We start from the raw sequence: 18,047 nt of genomic DNA, 5'->3' as shown, positions 1-18,047 counted from the left end.
TATTTAATTTATTCAGTCATAATTTGTTCCTGAAATTGTTATAAAAACCCAAAACCTGAAAATGACCATAGCCATATTCACTGACTGCACCCTAGAACTCAACGTAACACTAAGGCAAACCCGAGCCTTTGCACTTGCGTTAACCCTAACCCTAACCCTCATTTTTAAAATTTAATTTATTCAGTCAAAATTTGTTCCCAAAAGTGTAACAAAAAATAAATTGAATAAAAATTATAGGTTAGGGTTAAAGCAAGGGCAGGGGCTCAGGTTTGCCTTAGTGTTATGTAGAGTAATAGAGCACAGTCTGAAAATATGACTATTGTCAGTTTTAGTTTTCAGATTTTTATAACAGTTTTGGGAACAATTTATGACTGAATAAATAAAATAAAAATAATAAGTTAGGGTTCATGTTAAGGCTAGGGCAGGGGCTCAGGCTTGCCTTAGTGTTACGTTGAGTTCTAGGGCGCTATCCAATAATATCACGATGGTCAGTTTTAGGTTTCGGGTTTTGGTTATAATTTTGGGAACAATTATGACTGAATAAATTAAATAAAAATAAAAAGTTAGGGTTAGGGTTAGGGTTAAGGCAAGGGCAGGGACTCATGCTTCCCTTAGTGTTATGTTGAGTTCTATGGTGCTGTCCACCAATAATGTGATGGTCAGTTTTAGGTTTTGGGTTTTTGTTATAAATTTTGGAACAATTTATGACTAATTAAATAAATTAAAATAAAAAAGTTAGGGTTGGGGTTCAAGCAAGGGCAAGGATTAAGGCTAAACCCTGAAACCTGAAATTGACCAATGCCCTGTTCATGGACTGCACCCTAGAACTCAACATAACACTAAGGGAAGCCTGAGCCCCTACTCTTGCCTGAACCCAAACCCGAACTTATGATTTGTATTTAATTTATTCAGTCATAAATTGTTCCCAAAAGTTTAAAAAAATTATATTAAATAAAAATAATAGGTTAGTATTAGGGTTAAAGCAGGGGTAGGGAACCTGCGGCTCTCCAGATGTTCAGGAACTACAATTCCCATCAGCCCCTACCAGCATGGCCAATTGGCCATGCTGACAGAGGCTGATGGGAATTGTAGTTCCTGAACATCTGGAGAGCTGCAGGTTCCCTACCCCTGGGTTAAAGCAAGGGCAGGGACTTGGGCTTGTATTAGCGTTAAGTTGAGTTATAGGGCGCAGTCCAAGAACTGGGCTATGGTCTGTTTTTAATAAATAATAAATTAGGGTTAGTGTTAAGGCAAGGGCAGGGGCAATTGCTTGCCTTAGTGTTACGTTGAATTCTAGGGCACTGTCCAGTATTAGCACAATGGTCAGTTTTAGTTTTCGGGTTTTTGTCACAAATTTGGGAACAATTTATGACTAAATAAAATAAAATAAAATAAAAAGTTAGGGTTGGGGTTCAAGCAAGGGCAAGGGTAAAGGCAAAACCGTGAAACCTGAAATTGATTGTAGCTTTATTCTCGGATTGCGCCCTAGTAGTCAATGTAACCCTATTCCGAACTTAATATTTTTTAATTTATTCAGTCATAATTTGTTCCCGAAATTGTTACAAAAACACGAAACCTGAAACTGACCATAGCCCTATTCACAGACTGTACCCTAGAACTCAACGTAACACTTAGGCAAACCGAGACCTTGATCTTGCCCTAACCCTAACCCTAACTAATTATTTTCGTTGAATTTATGCAGTCATAAATTGTTCCCAAAATTGTAACAAAAATAAATTAAATAAAAATAATAGGTTACGCTTGGCATTAAGGCAAGGGCAGGGGCTCTGGCTTGCCTCAGTGTTATGTTGAGTTCTAGGGCGCAGTCCGACAATAGGGCTATGGTAAGTTTTAGGTTTTGGCTTTTTGTTACAATTTTGGGAACAATTTATGACTGAATAAATTAAATAAAAATAATAGGTTAGGGTTAGGGTTTAGGCAAGGGCCAGGGCTCAGGCTTCCCTTAGTGTTACGTTGAGTTCTATGGTGCTGTCCAATAATATCACGATGGTCAGTTTTAGGTTTTGGGTTTTTGTTAAAAATTTGGGAACAATTTATCACTGAATAAATTAAATAAAAATAATAAGTTTGGGTTAGGATTAAAGCAAGAAGTGGAGCTCCAGTTTGCCTTAGTTCTACATTGAGTTCTAGGGCACAGTCCGAGAATAGGCCTATGGTCAGTTTCAGGTTTTTGGGTTTTCCCTTGACCCTTGCTTTCACCTGAACCCTAACGCTAATTTATGATTTTTCTTTAATTTATTCAGTCATAAATTGTTCCCAAAATTGTGCCAAAAAGCCAAAACCTAAAACTGACCATAGCCCTATTCTCGGACTGCGCCCTAGAACTCAATGTAACACTAAGGAAGACTGCGCCCCTGCCCTTTCCTTAACCCTAACATATTATTTTTATTTAATTCATTCCGTCACAAATTGTTCAAAAAATTGTAACAAGTACCTGGCACAAGTACTGAACAAGTACCTGGCACAGAACAGAACCCTGTGGCACCTCACTGAACCTCTCTTTCCTTTCAGATGAAATGCCATTGAATGCAGTACTCCAACCTGTTATGTATTCATCTAACTCCTAGTTTCCAGTCCATTGTCCTCTAGAGACTTGCACTTTGACACTATTGCTCTCTGATATGCAAAGTATTTATTATTTTGGCTCAATTTCATCATCTGCAGTTTATTTAGCCACCTTTTTCCCTGGACAGGCATCCTGGACAGGCAGTTGATATGTTTGTTTTGGTATATTTATCATAGCATTTTCTATGGAATTCATCATTAGTAAGTGGGTACTTTATTACTATGAAAGACAACATTGCTGTGTACATTTCAGTTATGAGTGGACTTATTTGCTATTATGGTCTAACGACTGTGTTTGTTTCTGCAGTTACCCCATCCATCTTTTGCAGGTATGAGGCACTGCAGACATCTGTGTATGTGTGTTGGAAGACTGAATGACTAATTTCATATCTGAAATATAAACAATTTTCATTGCATTTATGCATGTTAATGGGAGCCTAGTATTAACTCTTGTTACATTATCATAACATGCATTCTCTAAAGCAAAATACAATTCCTTGAATCCAGCAAGGATGATTTTGGAATGCAAAACGGGGCTGTGCCAAATTAAAACTCTGCATTCGGCATCAGATACTGCAACATGTTTTCTAAATCAGGTCTACATATATTCCATACACCAAAAATGATATTTGTGACTGTTGCTGGCCATTGGTGAATATGGGGGAAGGTAGTGAAAAGAAATCACTGATCCTTGAGCTTTCTTCTGCCTTCTAACGTGATAGGTGCAGATAATATTGGCTGCCCCTATCTAGCAGGAACATAATATGCTCAAAATATTCTTATGTTTTTAGCTGCAGTAAAGGAGAGAGTGAATTCCTTCATTTATTCTCTGGGTTATGTAATCTCAGGTCAGAGGTCATGCATGTAAAATCTTATTATTGTGATAAGGAACATGTCACATGAACTACGTCCACATGTGGGTCAGTGTATGAGCCAAGCCCTCTATTCTGGTGTTCGTGCAGTCTTGCAAACTGGATGGCGAACAGCCCACAAGCTTCTCTAGAAGGCTCTCTCTCTCTCTCTCTCTCTCTCTCTCTCTCTCTCTCCCTCTCTCTCCCAAAGCAGCCTTCTCTGTGACACACTTTCACTTTCAGGGATGAGGAAGAAAGCAGACAAATCCAACTGCTGGCAATGTCACAGTCTGACAACTTTTATTCACAGCAGTTAAAGCAGGAACAAAAAACAATCTTGCAGGTAGTCCCACTACCGGTTAGAAACCATTTCAGTACTGAATAAAACAAGGGCTACATGTCCTAACTTAATTACCACCCTCCTTGCATGAAGGACAAAAGAGTTTTCCCCTTTCCCCTTCCTCCCCTGTGCTTATCTAACCCTTGTTAATCTGCACCAGCTGCTTTCACTCTAAGGCAGGGGTAGGGAACCTGCGGCTCGAGAGCCGCATGCGGCTCTTCTGCCCTTGCACTGTGGCTCCACGAGCCGAGCCGCCGGCCCCATCCTTGCCCGCCCTGCAGGCAGCAGGGTGGGTGCATCCATGCGCTTCTCAGAATGAGCGGAGTAAAAGGTAAAAAAAAACCCTATACATATAGTGTTATCTTTATTTTAAATGTCAAAAATTATTTGCGGCTCCAAGTGTTTTCTTTTCCCGTGGAAAACGGGTCCAAATGGCTCTTTGAATGTTAAAGGTTCCCTACCCCTGCTCTAAGGAGATGGTCATTATCCCCTGCATGCAGCATTCCAACTGGTGAAGCCGTTTTGATCTAAAAGGCAACCCTTGTACACAGTCAGTTGATGATTGTTTTGGGAAGACTAGATAAAATAACTTTTTTTCCCTACAGTGCATCATTAATGGAGTATGCATTTTTTCCCAGCATGTCAACAGTGCTACGAATTCTCATTAATGAAGACTAGGTCTGGAAAACTGAAAATGGACTTTTAAAGCCCCATCCAAACCTAGGGCTGGCACCACACCACTGCCTCCAATAAGGCTTTCCAGGGGTGAAGGGAGCTCAGGAAAGCCCTGAAACTCCTCCACCACCAGAAAGCCCCATAAGAATTAAAGGACATTTGCCGCCAAATGGTTGCTGTACGTCTGAGGGCCGGAGCACTGCGCAATTGGCCCTAAACCCTGGGAGGGAACTAACATTGGTTCTGCCCCCAGGAACACCCCGGCCTGCCTGCCCCCCACACTGGCATCTGAGTAGGATACCAGCGCAGCACCACCATGGTAGCCCAAACTTCTGGGTTTTGTGAAGTCAAGGCTGTGGAATGTGTAGCTGCTGGTGCGTCTGCCCCCTCCACTGGGGTAAGTCTCCTGGGGAGGGCGAATATGCTGGCACAAGACCATACCACTCCCTAGAGCCCTTTCAGCCCGCTCCCCTTTGGATGGGGCTGTTACTCTTTCAGGGTAGTATTTAGACATTATGATCTGTGGAGGGGAGTCTGGATTTATGTTCCAGGAATGTTTGCCAAGTGTATTATCTATTCAATCAGGATAGTGTGAAAGATGATTATTGAACAAATTTCCATATGAATTTACCTTCCCTCTATAACTCATAAAATTGATAACCAAAAGCAAAATGTTTTAATTCACAAATTGCATTTATATCCCATCTCGAGGCCTAATAGGAGGTCTCCCATGCATATACTGTCTACTGTCTGCTTGGAATATGCTTTCAGTAAAGCTGTTATTGTCATGTGCCTTCCAATGATATCCTGGGATTTTTGTGACTGCTTAAGATTGCAACCCAACTAGATCTTAAGCACATTCAGTTGGTAATTGAAGATGGTCATCATGTTAGTCTGGTATTTGATGAAGGTAGCTTTGACTTTTGTTAGAATAAGCTTTTATTTTTATGAGTATCAACAGAACAGAAAGAAGAAAAAATAGAAACAATAAAGAACATCACAATGCTTACAACTGTATCATAAAAAAGAAAAAGAATCATATATACACAATGCATGACGACAGCAACAATTATCAGCAGTAAATAGAGCTATAACAATGAGCACTGAATGCTGATTATTATAATAATAAATCTTAGCATAAATTATCAGGTATCTTATACAATATTTGGAAAATACAAGAAGTATTTATACAACATTCTACGATAAATTGTAATGAAACAGAATAGATAAACTTGCAACGGTGATTGCTATTTTAAATTTCTAAAAATATTTCTTGAATATTGAAAGTTCAGTTCACATATTAGAACCATAATATACTTGAATGGTGCCCCCTTAAAACATTTCAGTATTGTATATTAAGAGAATTATTAATAACTCATATTTATCATTTCAACAGCCTCCTTCTCTGCAGCACTCCCTTTTTTAAAAAAATAATGTAAGTCATATGCTTTCCATTTATCTTGACTTTTTAAAAATTGGTCTTTTGTTCATAAAGATTGTTAATTCTGCCATAACTGAATATTCAGCTAGTATACTTTCCCAGTCCTCCTCTTCTGCTTTCCATTTTGCTGCAAATGTAACTCCGGCTGCCATTATTATATATTTAAACAGTTCTTCCAACATTTTTGGAATATTTTTGGCAAAATGCCCAATATTATACTCTTAGCTTCCATAGCAAATTTAATTTTTAATTTTTTTTGGATTTCAGCATGTCTCTAACTTTCAAACAATGCGTGCCAAGCAATAATAATTGCAAGCCAAGCAATAATGATTTCAATGGGCTTAGACTGGAGTAAACTTGCTTTCAATGGGCTTACGTTGGAGTAGCTCTGCAGAGTACTGCACTAAAAAGCTTATGCTGCTACTGGACTCAAATCAAGCTCCTTTGCTGCAGACCAACATGGTACCTTTCAGCATTACAATATTTATTCTGCCATATATAAATTTGTCTGTCTTATCAAAGTTCCCTTTATACATAAGAAAGAGCCTACTGGATTAGGCCAGAGTCCATCTAGTCCAGCACTCTGCTACTTGCAATGGCCCACCAGATGCCTTTGGGACCTCACATGCAGGAGGTGAAAGCAATGGCCTTCTGCTGCTGCTGCTCCCAAGCATCTGGTCTACTAAGGCATTTTCAACCTCAGATCAAGGAGGAGCAAGATTGGTAGCCATAGATCTACATCTCCTCCACAAATCTGTCCAAGCCCCTTTTAAAGCTATCCAGGTTAGTGGCCATTACTACCTCCTGTGAAAGCATATTCCAAACACCAATCATGCGTTGTGTGAAAAAATGTTTCCTTTTATTACTCCTAATTCCCCCCACCCCACCCCCGCAGCATTTTCAATGTATGCCCCCTGGTTCTAGTATTGTGAGAAAGAGAGAAAATGTTATCTCTGTAAACATTTTCTACCCCATGCATAATTTTATAGACTTCAATCATATCCCCCCTCAGACGTCTCCTCTCCAAACTAAAGAGTCCCAAACACTGCAGCCTCTCCTCATAAGGAAGGTGCTCCAATCCTTCAATTATCCTCATTGCCCTTCTCTGCACTTTTTCTATCTTTTTGATATCCTTTTTGAGATGTGGCGACCAGAACTGAACACAGTACTCCAAGCACGGTCGCACCACTGCTTTATATAAGGGTGAGACAATCTTTGCAATTTTATTATCAGTTCCTTTCCTTAATATCCCCAGCATAGATCTGCCATGCAATGAGTTGACATTCCCATGGAACTATCAACTAAAACGCCCAAATCCCTTTCCTGGTCTGTGACTGATAGCACTGACCCCTGTAACGTGTATGTGAAGTTTGGATTTTTTGCCCCTATGTGCATCACTTTGCATTTTGCTACATTGAACTGCATTTGCCATTTCTTAGCCCACTCACCTAATTTATCAAGGTCCACTTGGAGCTCTTCGAAATCCTTTGCAGTTCTCACCACCCTGCATAATTTGGCATCATCCGCAAACTTGACCACCACGCTACCCACCCCTACTTCCAGGTCATTTATGAATACACTGGACCAGAGGTGGGATTCAGCAGGTTCTCACCAGTTCCCGAGAGTGGGTTACTAATTATTTGTGTGTGCCGAGAGGGGGTTACTAATTGGGTCTGCTTTTCCATTAGAAATTCCATTAGGTCCAAAAATCATAAAGTCCTGTTGTTTCCTATGTGGCTGGTTAGCGAAGGTAGAAAACGGGATAATTCTCCCTGTTGGGCTGTTTTAAAAACATGTTTTAGAAATATGGTAAAGTTCCTTTAAGGAACGTGTCCTTCTGTTGATTTCTAGAAACAAAATAAAGTATTTGAAAGTATTAAGTATTTGACAGGCAGTCAATTAGAGGAGAAGTAGTTGTTTCTGTTGGCAGTAGACAATGGGACTTGCTATAATGAGTTTAAATTATGGACAGAAAGATACCAGCTGGAAATTAGGAACTTTTTTTACAGTAAGAGTTTTTTACAGTAACAGAGAAATTATTAATGCCCCGCCCTGGAATGCCCAGCCACGCCCCCGTCATGCCCCGCCCAGCCCCATTGATGCTATGCCACTTTTTGAATCCCACCACCATGGGAACCTGTTACTAAAATTTTTGGAATCCCACCACTGCACTGGACCCAAAACAGATCCTTGGGGGATACCACTCCTTACTTCTCTCCATTGTGAGAACTTTCCTTTTACACCCACCCTTTGCTTCCTGTTTCTCAACCAGTTTTGAATCCATAGGAGGACTTACCCTCTTAGTCCTTCATTGCTGAGTTTTCTCAATAGTCTCTGGTGAGGAACTTTGTCAAAAGCCTTTTGGAAATCCAAGTAGACAATGTCCACTGGTTCCCCCTTATCCACATGCCTGTTTACACCCTCAAAGAACTCTAGTAAGTTTGTAAGACAGGGCTTGCCTCTGCAAAAGCCATGCTGACTCTTCCTCAGCAGGTCTTGCTTTTCTACATGTTTTATAATTTGATCTTTAATGATAGATTCTACTAATTTACCTGGAACAGATGTCGACTGGCTGTAATTTCCTGGGTCCCCCCTAGATCATTTCTTAAAGATTGGTGTGACATTGGCCATCTTCAGGGATGGAGGCTGATTTCAGGGATAAGTTGCATATTAAAGTGAGAAGATCAGCAATTTCATGCTTGAGATCTTTAAGAACTCTTGGGTGAATGCAATCTGGGCCAGGGGATTTGGTAGTGTTTAGTTTATCAATGGCTGCCAGAACTTCTTCCTTGTCTACCATTATCTTTGCTAGATTTGCCTCCTAAGAAGCTTGGTTCAGGTGCAGGAATTTTGAAGAAAAAATAAATCATGTTAGTAACATTTTGACAGATAACATTTCCCAAATGAAAGAGGTGAAAGGTCAAGTGGATGTTTTACAAGTCCAGGTGGAGCAGCAAGAAGACAATGTGGCAATGTTGGAATTCCAACTAAAGATACCTTTTTGAGACTGAGAGGGGTTCCAGAGAAGGACAAAGAAGAGCTATTTGGAAAGATGGCATCTATCCTGGCACCAGTCTGGAATATGAAAACGGAAGAAGCCCTGAAGGAGATTGATGTGGCATATAGAATCAATTCAAAAATAGCCAGAGAAAGATTGCCGAGAGAAATAATGATGAAATGTGTATGTAAATACACCCAAGATTTGGTTTTAAGAGCATAAGCCAAGAATAAATTACAGTATGCTGGAAAAGACATCATTGTACTAAAAGAAATCCCAACTGCAATACGCCGCAAGAGGAAAGACTACAGCAATCTAACAGATGCCCTGAGAACAAGAAACATCACCTTCCGTTGGCTTGCACCGGAAGGAGTATTGTTTAAATTTGAGGAAAAGAGGATCAACATTGTGGATGTTCAACGAGCTCAAACGTTTGTCAAGAAGCTGGAAGCTGCAGATAAAGTCGCCGGTTGCCTGTGTTCATAAGGTAAAAGATGTCTATTAAAATTGTAAGCTGGAATGTTAATGGGTTGAATTCGGGGGGAAAAGGAAAAAGATTTTTCAATATTAAAAAAATGAAAGTAGTAGTATCACCTGTTTACAGGAATCACACATTAAAAAAGGTGATGACCATTATATAGAGAATAAAAAATTAGGTATGTTGTTCCATGCGAGTCACAAAAAATAAAAGAGAGGGGTGGCGTTATACATTAAGGAAAATCTGAAACCAAAACAATAATCTCTGACAAAGAAGGAAGGTTTTTAGGAGTGGAAGTATCTATACTGGCTTCCTACTTTTGATGTACTTGAAGAATTGTTTGTTGCTGGTCTTGATGTTCGCAGCCATGTGTTCCTCATAATCCTTTTTTGCCTCCCTTACAGCTAACTTGCTTCTCTTTTGCCACCATTTGTGTTCCCTCTCGCATTCTTCATCATTATTTATACATATGATAAAGTGAGCTCTATCATACAAAAATTTATGCTGGAATAAACTTTAATCCTTGAAGAGCCACTGGACTCCTTTGGTTATTGTACATTTGTTTGGAAGTCCCATGGAGTCCAGTGGAATTTAGGCTTAGTCTACACATCATTCCTGCTCCTGATCTAGACTTTTAGACTACAAGCCAGGGGGAGAGGGTAGCATAATTGAATGCTTCCCTGTGCTCTTTTTAAACTCCCTATATAGAAAAATTAGATTTCAGTAGTTTACCCTATTCCTTGACAGGCTGGAATTCTAGTACAAGATTTCTCATAAGTGAGAGCTCATATGTACTCCTATCACCACCCAGTCTGAGATGGGACAGCCTCGGAATAGTGGCCACATGAGCAGACCTGACTTCAAAGTGGGCATGCATACAAATCATCATGTCTTCCCCATCTTAATGCCATCTTTGCATTGTGCCTTCTCCAAATTAAAAAGAGATCAATGGTTATGAACAGCCATGATTGGAAAAGCAAAGATAACCACAGATAACAAGGGGCAAATCACAGGGCATCTTGTAAATAAATGTAATGACAATGGAATTACTGTCAAATCAAATTATACAAATTACAGGTCGTAAACAGCCTCTCTGAAGCAACCCAATTGATTACTCAAAATGAAATGAGGCGCACCGAGAGGAAACTACCAGAATACTAAACACCTTCTTGTGAAAGTGGTGTACCTCATCAACCTCCCACAGCCAGAAGGAGCCAGTCCCCAACTGTGTCTTTGTGGAGGTACTTTCTGCAAGTGAGAAAATAGTCAACCATTACCAAACAAATCACTGAAGTAATTTAAACTGCAGTGTTTGAGATTAAGACAATTTACATGTAATACCAAATTGGAATCAATGTGATGTTTTCTCCTGCACCTTGAACCTGACTACTATCTGCCTTTGCAAGACATTTTGGTGGTGTACACCAGAAAAAGAAGAAAACTGCTGAATGTATAGTCACCTTTTCTTATCTCCTTCAGTCAGCTGCCTTTTCTTGTTTTTAAAGTGCTATATCTACATGGAAGTATAGAACATAGAAACATAGAGCTGGGAGGTACTACAAGGATCATCAAGTCCAACCTGCCACACAATATAGGAAATTCACAACTACCTCCATTCCCCGACACCCCAGTAACCTCTGCTCTATGCCCAGAAGAAGAGGAAAAAAACCTCCAGGATTCCTGACCAATCTGGCCTGGAAGAAAATGTTCCTGACCCTAAAATAGTGATTGGCATTATGCTGAGTACGTAAGAGAAGGTAAAAAGAACCAAGCACTGAGACATTTACATTTCAGTTTATATTTGTACATTTCATGTACATTTTAACGTCTTTCTGTTTGAAAAGAGAAATAAAAATAAAAATAAACCAGTTTTTAAAAAAACCTGCAGACAAGAGGAGGAGGCTGGAAACTAGTGATGTCACTATATTCTCCTCCTCTTGTCTGCATCATTATGAACAACAGACTTCTGTTGTATATGCCCCAAACCAATTTCCACAGAGCTAGAGGGCCTTGACAGTTACGGTAGCAGAAGACATGAGAGCGAGAATAGAGAAGGACTCTAAAGGTGCCAAAGCAAATGCACTAGTATGGTGAAGAGAGTGAGAGCAAAGGTGAACTGAAAGCATCTGTAGAGTTCTTTTGATACCTTTTCTGTTCCCATTTAGTGACACTATTCCATGATTCCATACCACTTTCACACCACTGTACTTGTCCTTAACAGATCCATTTCACTCTAACACTTGATTACTGGTACAAAAATGTTTCCTCCTCATGTCTCTGCACCCCTTCCCAACAGCTGCACAATTTTGGGGAGGGATGGTTCTCAGATATTTGTGCCAGCAGTTCCTTTATTTGGCAGATAGGATTTTCATGAACATTCCCTGACCTCACAGAAGATTAGTGAATGGTTGAGAGGGAATAATATTTGTTTTATTTCAACAAAGGGAAGCTCAAATTCTTGATCAGTAACTGTGTAGAATTCAAATTCAATAGACTTCCTCTTTAATCTTTTGGGGGTGTTAATTGGCAGAGCTGCTCAACAAATCTATGGGTTCTGTACTTTCATTTGTCATGACATTCATATGTATATGAGCACAGTGCCCTAACTACTTATCCCAAGTCTGGTTCTGACTTCACTGTTAGCATAAAGATGAGACCTTTTTCTTCAGCTCTCAGAGAAGATAATTTTGCAGCTGCCCTAAATTACTTCACTGTTCAACAGTTTCTGGCAGTTTGGAAGTTTTTGACTAATATTTAATCTAAATGTACCACACTACAGTTTAAATCAGTTTCTTTTGTTGTTTGCTCAGCCACACAGTCATTTTCCATCTTCATTATGACAGGCTACTATTTGAAAACTGTTATCCTTCCCTCTCTTAATCATTGTTTCATTGAGGCTGAATATACTCAGTTTCTTCTCTCATAGGACATACATTCCCGCCAAGGCTCTCAACTACTTCCTCCCAGGAGCGTAGCTACAGAAAATGGCACCCTGGGCAAGAAGTGAAATTGCACTCCCCCGCCCAGCTGCAAATTGCGACTCCTCTGCCCCCCCTGCAAAAAAACCCCCCAACAACTGTGGTTCCTTTAAAATTCAGCTTACTTTCCTTCTAGCCAAGCAGTGCCAAAGCCGGCAAGAGACTGAGGTGGGGACACGGCCAGAAAAGGAGTGCACCCTCCCTGGCCTTATCCCCATCCCCATTCTCTTGCTGGCCTGAGGCCTCAGTGCACTCAGCTAGAAGTAAAGTAAGCATAAGCTGAATTTTAAAGGAAACAAAGGGATGTTTTTTGCAGGGGTGGAGGGGAGTGGCCAGGGTGCCCCCAGGCACCTGTCATCTGGTAAGAGCCCCCTTCAACCTTTCCCTTACTATGCCTATGCTTCCTCCTACTCCTTTGACTTCCTTAAGGATTTTCCCCATTACCCATCACAACAAGGGCCTTGCCTGGCTTATTTTTACTCCTAATAGGTTTTAGTCATGAAGGCCCGTTATATCCAAAAGCAACACAACTACACCTCATTGTTTCTGTGACTTTTGCCTCTGGCCTTTCCCATCTACTTGCACCATAGTGCTACCAAACCATTGCTCAGAAGCCAGAAAGAAATGGGGTGACTGAAGATAGGGATGATGGGAACTTCACAACAACTCTGTCTAGTGGGCAAACATGCCACTTTTAACCATGGACACTTCTGAGCCAAGCTTCAGATTTCCTCATATCACCACCTCATATCAAAACTGGAGCAACTTGCTGTGCAGTAGCTGTGGTGGTAGCATTTCATTTCCTTCTGTCTTCGCTAGCAGAGGAGGCATCCTAGTCTAAATTAACATCAGAATGTTTTTTGTGGTACCTGGCCAGCCTTGAGTGAAGGAGATAAAACAGGTGGACTAGACCACTGACAGAAATATCAAGGCAAAGCAAGCAGAACCTCTTATAGAGTCCCAAACCTGCACATTTTGAAACACACTACAATTTGGAGTTGTTGTTCATTAGCAGAGGGGGAGTATTCTTATTGTTTGTTTGAGATGTACTGGTGGCTTTCCAAAGATTAAAACCAGTGATTGTTTGTATTACAAAACGTATACATATTTGGGAAAGAAGTTATTGCTTGTTAAGCTGTTTTTATACCTCCACCAATCCTGCTTTCTCTTCACTTCTCTCCTTTTGAGTGATTTTTTCATGATTTGCCTTCATCTATTTTGCAGAGCAATATCTGAAAACTTATTCACTGAAATGATTTCTTTTTACAAAATGGTAACTCTAAATGAGGGTCAGTTAAAGGTTAAAGATATGGAAATAAGCACATGCATGTCAGACTCAATTTTTATTACCAGACTTGTCCGTTAGCTAGCTGCCCCTTAATGATGCCACACGTGCTAGTTGCTAAAAAGAAAGCAATAGCAAAATGAAGCAGAAATGGAAATATTAAAGAAATTCTTACTTGCTTCACAAACATGGCAGCATGAGGAACACCAAGTTTTCACCTTTTAGGGAAAAGGAGACTTGTTCTCCCAAGGACATTTTGTAAAGGCACTCTGGCAGGTTTTTCACAGTTGATTTCATCTCTTCATTAGATGGGGAGGGGGGTCACAGAGCCAATTAATAACCCTTAAACATGTGAGGATATTAAATAAACAATGACAGGTTTGTTCGGTCTCCTTGCCTTGTGTCCCAACTAAATGAGCAACTTTCATAAAACTTGGATTGTTAACTAATTGACAGAAAGGTTTTCCCCCTCTGCTGTTTCTGTCAGCCTTTTGCCAGATTTACACGTGCAACTGATGATCCATAATAAATTCAATTGAAGAAAGGGAAACTGGTATTTCCCAGTCACCTTCCTTCATAGGCCTGCAGCTCATCTAAATCTCCCCTTCTGAGTCCAAGGCTGAATTAGGTGTTTAACTCACCTGCTTTTATTTATTTATTTTTCGAAGTTGTCTTTAAAATATATGAGACACACTGTAGAGGACAAGACAGTAGCCAAGCAGCAAGTGCAGACTCAGCTGAATAAGTTTTTAAATGCAATAAATAACGAGGGGAAAGCAACGGGCCTGGGCAGCCAGAGAGGCAGGCCAGTAGGCACATGGGAAAATCACCAGTGGTGCCAGACTTCCAATGTAGAATCCTGACCTCAAGATTCTCATTTTTTGTTAAGAGCCCTTATGTGGGGGAGGGAAAGAAACAAAGGTTGCCAACCACCAGGTGGGACCTGGAGATCCCCATGACATACAACTGATCTCCAGACAACAGAAATCAGTTCCTCTGGAGAAAATGACTGCTTTGGGTAGTGGATGGTATGTCACTGTACCCTCCCAAACTCTGTTCTCCCTGTGCCCCCAAATCTCCAGGACTTTCACAGCTTGAAGATGGCAATTCTAAAGGGAATTTAACTGATTAATATGATGCCCTTTCACAAGTTACGCTGAATTCATGTACAATCTGAAAGACTGAGCTGTGACTCATGAAAGATTATACCCTTCCAGGAAAAATGCTACTGGGCTCTTGCTGTTTTCTACTGCTCTCGGTCAACCTGTGCGCAGTGTTTCTTTATGACTGATTTTTCTTTACACAAGTTGAGTAATTCTCATATTATCTTCAACAGATGTGCAGTTGAATGTGTTATTTACAGCCCACATTTATCCACTGGTTCCCAGTTTCATTTGTAAAGTGAAGGCACGTTGGCTCTTTCTTACAAACAGGTATGTGCATGTACATACAGGTTGTATGTTCAGTGCAACCTGTGAACAGGACTATACTTCAAGGGAATTTAGAATTTCCTCTCTTCTTTTCTCCACATCAGTTCTCTCTTTCTCTTCCCCACCCCTGCCCCACAAAAAAATCAGAACTTGGTTGAGACTCTTCCAAAGTTTGTTCTTAACTGCTTTACGAAGACACTCTTTGTTATATTCAAACAAAGCTTGAACATTCATTAGAAGACAAACTATATGGAGCTGTCTTGGGATGTGAAATGATATGGTATAATTTGATCTCAGATCTCAGAAGCTATGCAGGGTCGGTATTCGGATGGGAGAGCGCTAGGATGACTCTGCAGAGGAAGGCAATGACAAATCACTTCTGCTTCTCTCTTGCCTTGAAAGCCCCTTGCTGTGATCGTCATAAATCAGTTGCAACTGGAGCTCTCTTCATCTGTGGCCTTTCCTGCTGCACTCAGGCCCAAAGCAAGAAGATCAGAATCTGGAGGTTGGATCCTGTCTTGCGGTCACAAGAGAAAACTTAACACAGTTCCAGTTGCACAAGAGCCACTGTGAAATTAAGCAATGATCTTTCATTTTAATCAGTGTTGTTGTGTACAAAATGCTGTTTGATACAGTCTTTAAGGCTCTTGTTCAGTTAGAAATATTTTGTGATATCCAGCCCTGAGTGTTGCCCTTCCATGAAGTACAACATAACTAGTCTGTTCCATGTTGCTACAAAAGCTACAGAAGCAGTGAACAGGGGGAAATGACCTTCCTGTACATCACATTCCACCCACTATACGCTTCTTTGGAACTTGCTGGCCATATCCAGAACAGCGACTGTGCTGCTCAAGTTAGCTCTGAGCTGATTAAACCTGAAGTTGTATGGGGGAGTGGAAAGGGTATTGTGTTCATTTTTCATTCTTGTGCATGCTTGAGACTTCTTTCACATCTGGCAGCATTTGAGAGCTGGTTCACAGCAGGTATGCTCTGGATTGCATACTGATATCCCACTCCAAACAGAAGGCAAGAACTGGCTGTGGTTTAGGGACAGGGTGTGAAATAACTGAAATGGTTTATAAAAACAAAAGCCCTAACACAACGTGAATTGTACGCCATGTCCCTGCCCTTTCCTTTTTCCCTGTCAAGTGTACGTGCCTGAACAGCAGAGGAGCAACAGAGGCAATTGACAGATCAAACACTTTAATAATTGATGCTGGATCCCAGGTGAGCATCCTAGGTTGAGAATCAGAATAGACTATTTTAGCAGCCATAATGGTCCCACAGGACGAGAAATGGAGGAAAAGGGAGGACAGTTCTTATTGTAGTGATTAGTCATATAAAGCGCTGCAGGTATCAGCTACAGGTATCTCCATCAGCTACAGGTATTCTGGGAAAAACTAAGAGTAGATGATTATATAAATCTTATTAAAGCTTGTAACTGTAGGTTGGTAGTTCATGCCAGAGTACTCAAAAAACGCTGTTAGGCTCCTGATGATGGGCAACACACTCGGTCACACCTGAACCTGGCCTTAGCATAGGGACAGTTTCTGGTAGTGCTCAGGCAACACATAATTACAGGCCTTTCCCCCCAGGTTTCCTATTAGTGCTGCTGTCACACCGCTGTTCCACAATCTACTGGAAGCAGAATTATAGCTGTGAGGGCACACCACTCTTTAAAACAGTGTCATGTTCCCTTAACAAACCTGCATAACAAAGGCCAGGATTGTAGCTTTATAGCAAAATCCATCATCTTTTTATGCAGATGGAAGCTACATTTAGTTCAGTAGGAATTAAGCCTCAGAAAGTGTGCTTAGCACTACATCTTGCGTTTATTGAATTTTATGCTTGCAATTTCATCTTTGCATACAAAAAGCAATGGAAAAAATATTAAAACTCTTTTGCTAAACTCAGGCTGTTTAACAATGAAGAGGGGAAAGGTGATCCATCTAGATAGTCATGCTGTGTGTTCATGCAAAGAAGGAACTGTGAATAAGGTTGCCAACCTCCAGGTGGGACCTAGAGACCACCTGGTGTTATAACTGATATCCAGAGATCAATTCCACTGAAGAAAATGGCAGCTTTAGAAAGTGGACTATAAGGCATCATACCCCACTGAGGTTCCTCCTCAAACCCTCTCCCTCCTCAGGCTTCCCCCCTCAGGCCAAATTTCAAGGAATTTCTCAGTCAAGAGTTGACAACTCAACTGGGAAGGTGGTAAAAAACATGATGTGGTCAGCTGATTGCTGTACTAGGTGAGAGGGCTGACTGGGTTGTGCCAATGTGCCCTAGGGTAGCATCAGAGTAAGCATAGTAAGCACATAAGAAGTAGTCCCTCTAGTCCAGCATCCCATTCTTCTGGGAGTCCAACAACAGGCCTTCTCTTGATGTCACTTTCTGGCACCAGTGGCATGCCTAGGCAAACTGGAGCCCTGGGCAAAACCTGAGTTTGATGCCCCCCCCCCCAATGGGCAGCCACCCTCTCCCGTGACCAAACAATGATTTTTTTCCACCAGGTCATTTCGAAGTCACCAACACATTATAGAACGTGCCCCAACTCACAAATCCGAACACAGCAATAGGCCATGCCATACAACAGAAATATTTTTTTGAAAACATTTTCAAAGTGCTTTCAAAATGTTTTATGTTTAAACAAGTGATGCTGGAATCCACCCCCAAACAGCATCATTTTCAATGGTATTTAAACTAGGGAGCCCAGATTCTCCTTTTAAATCCACCTTGAAGGGAGAATCTGGGGTCACCAGTTTAAACAACATTGAAAGTGATGCTGTTTTGGGGTGGATTCTCCCCCACCCTGAAACAGCATCACTTTCAAAGTTTAAACTGTGGACCTCAGTTATAATGAATTCCACATTATAATTGCTAATCCTATAAAGAAGTAATTTCTTTTGTTCATCCTGAATCTACTGTCTTCAAGTTCTATTATTTTGGGAGCTGCAGAGAAAATTCTTTTTAAACTTTTCA

This window comes from Sphaerodactylus townsendi, linkage group LG01, assembly GCF_021028975.2.
Source record: "Sphaerodactylus townsendi isolate TG3544 linkage group LG01, MPM_Stown_v2.3, whole genome shotgun sequence".
Classification (NCBI taxonomy): domain Eukaryota; kingdom Metazoa; phylum Chordata; class Lepidosauria; order Squamata; family Sphaerodactylidae; genus Sphaerodactylus; species Sphaerodactylus townsendi.
The sequence above is the reverse complement of the archived record's forward strand: the minus strand, read 5'-3'. Positions refer to the sequence as shown.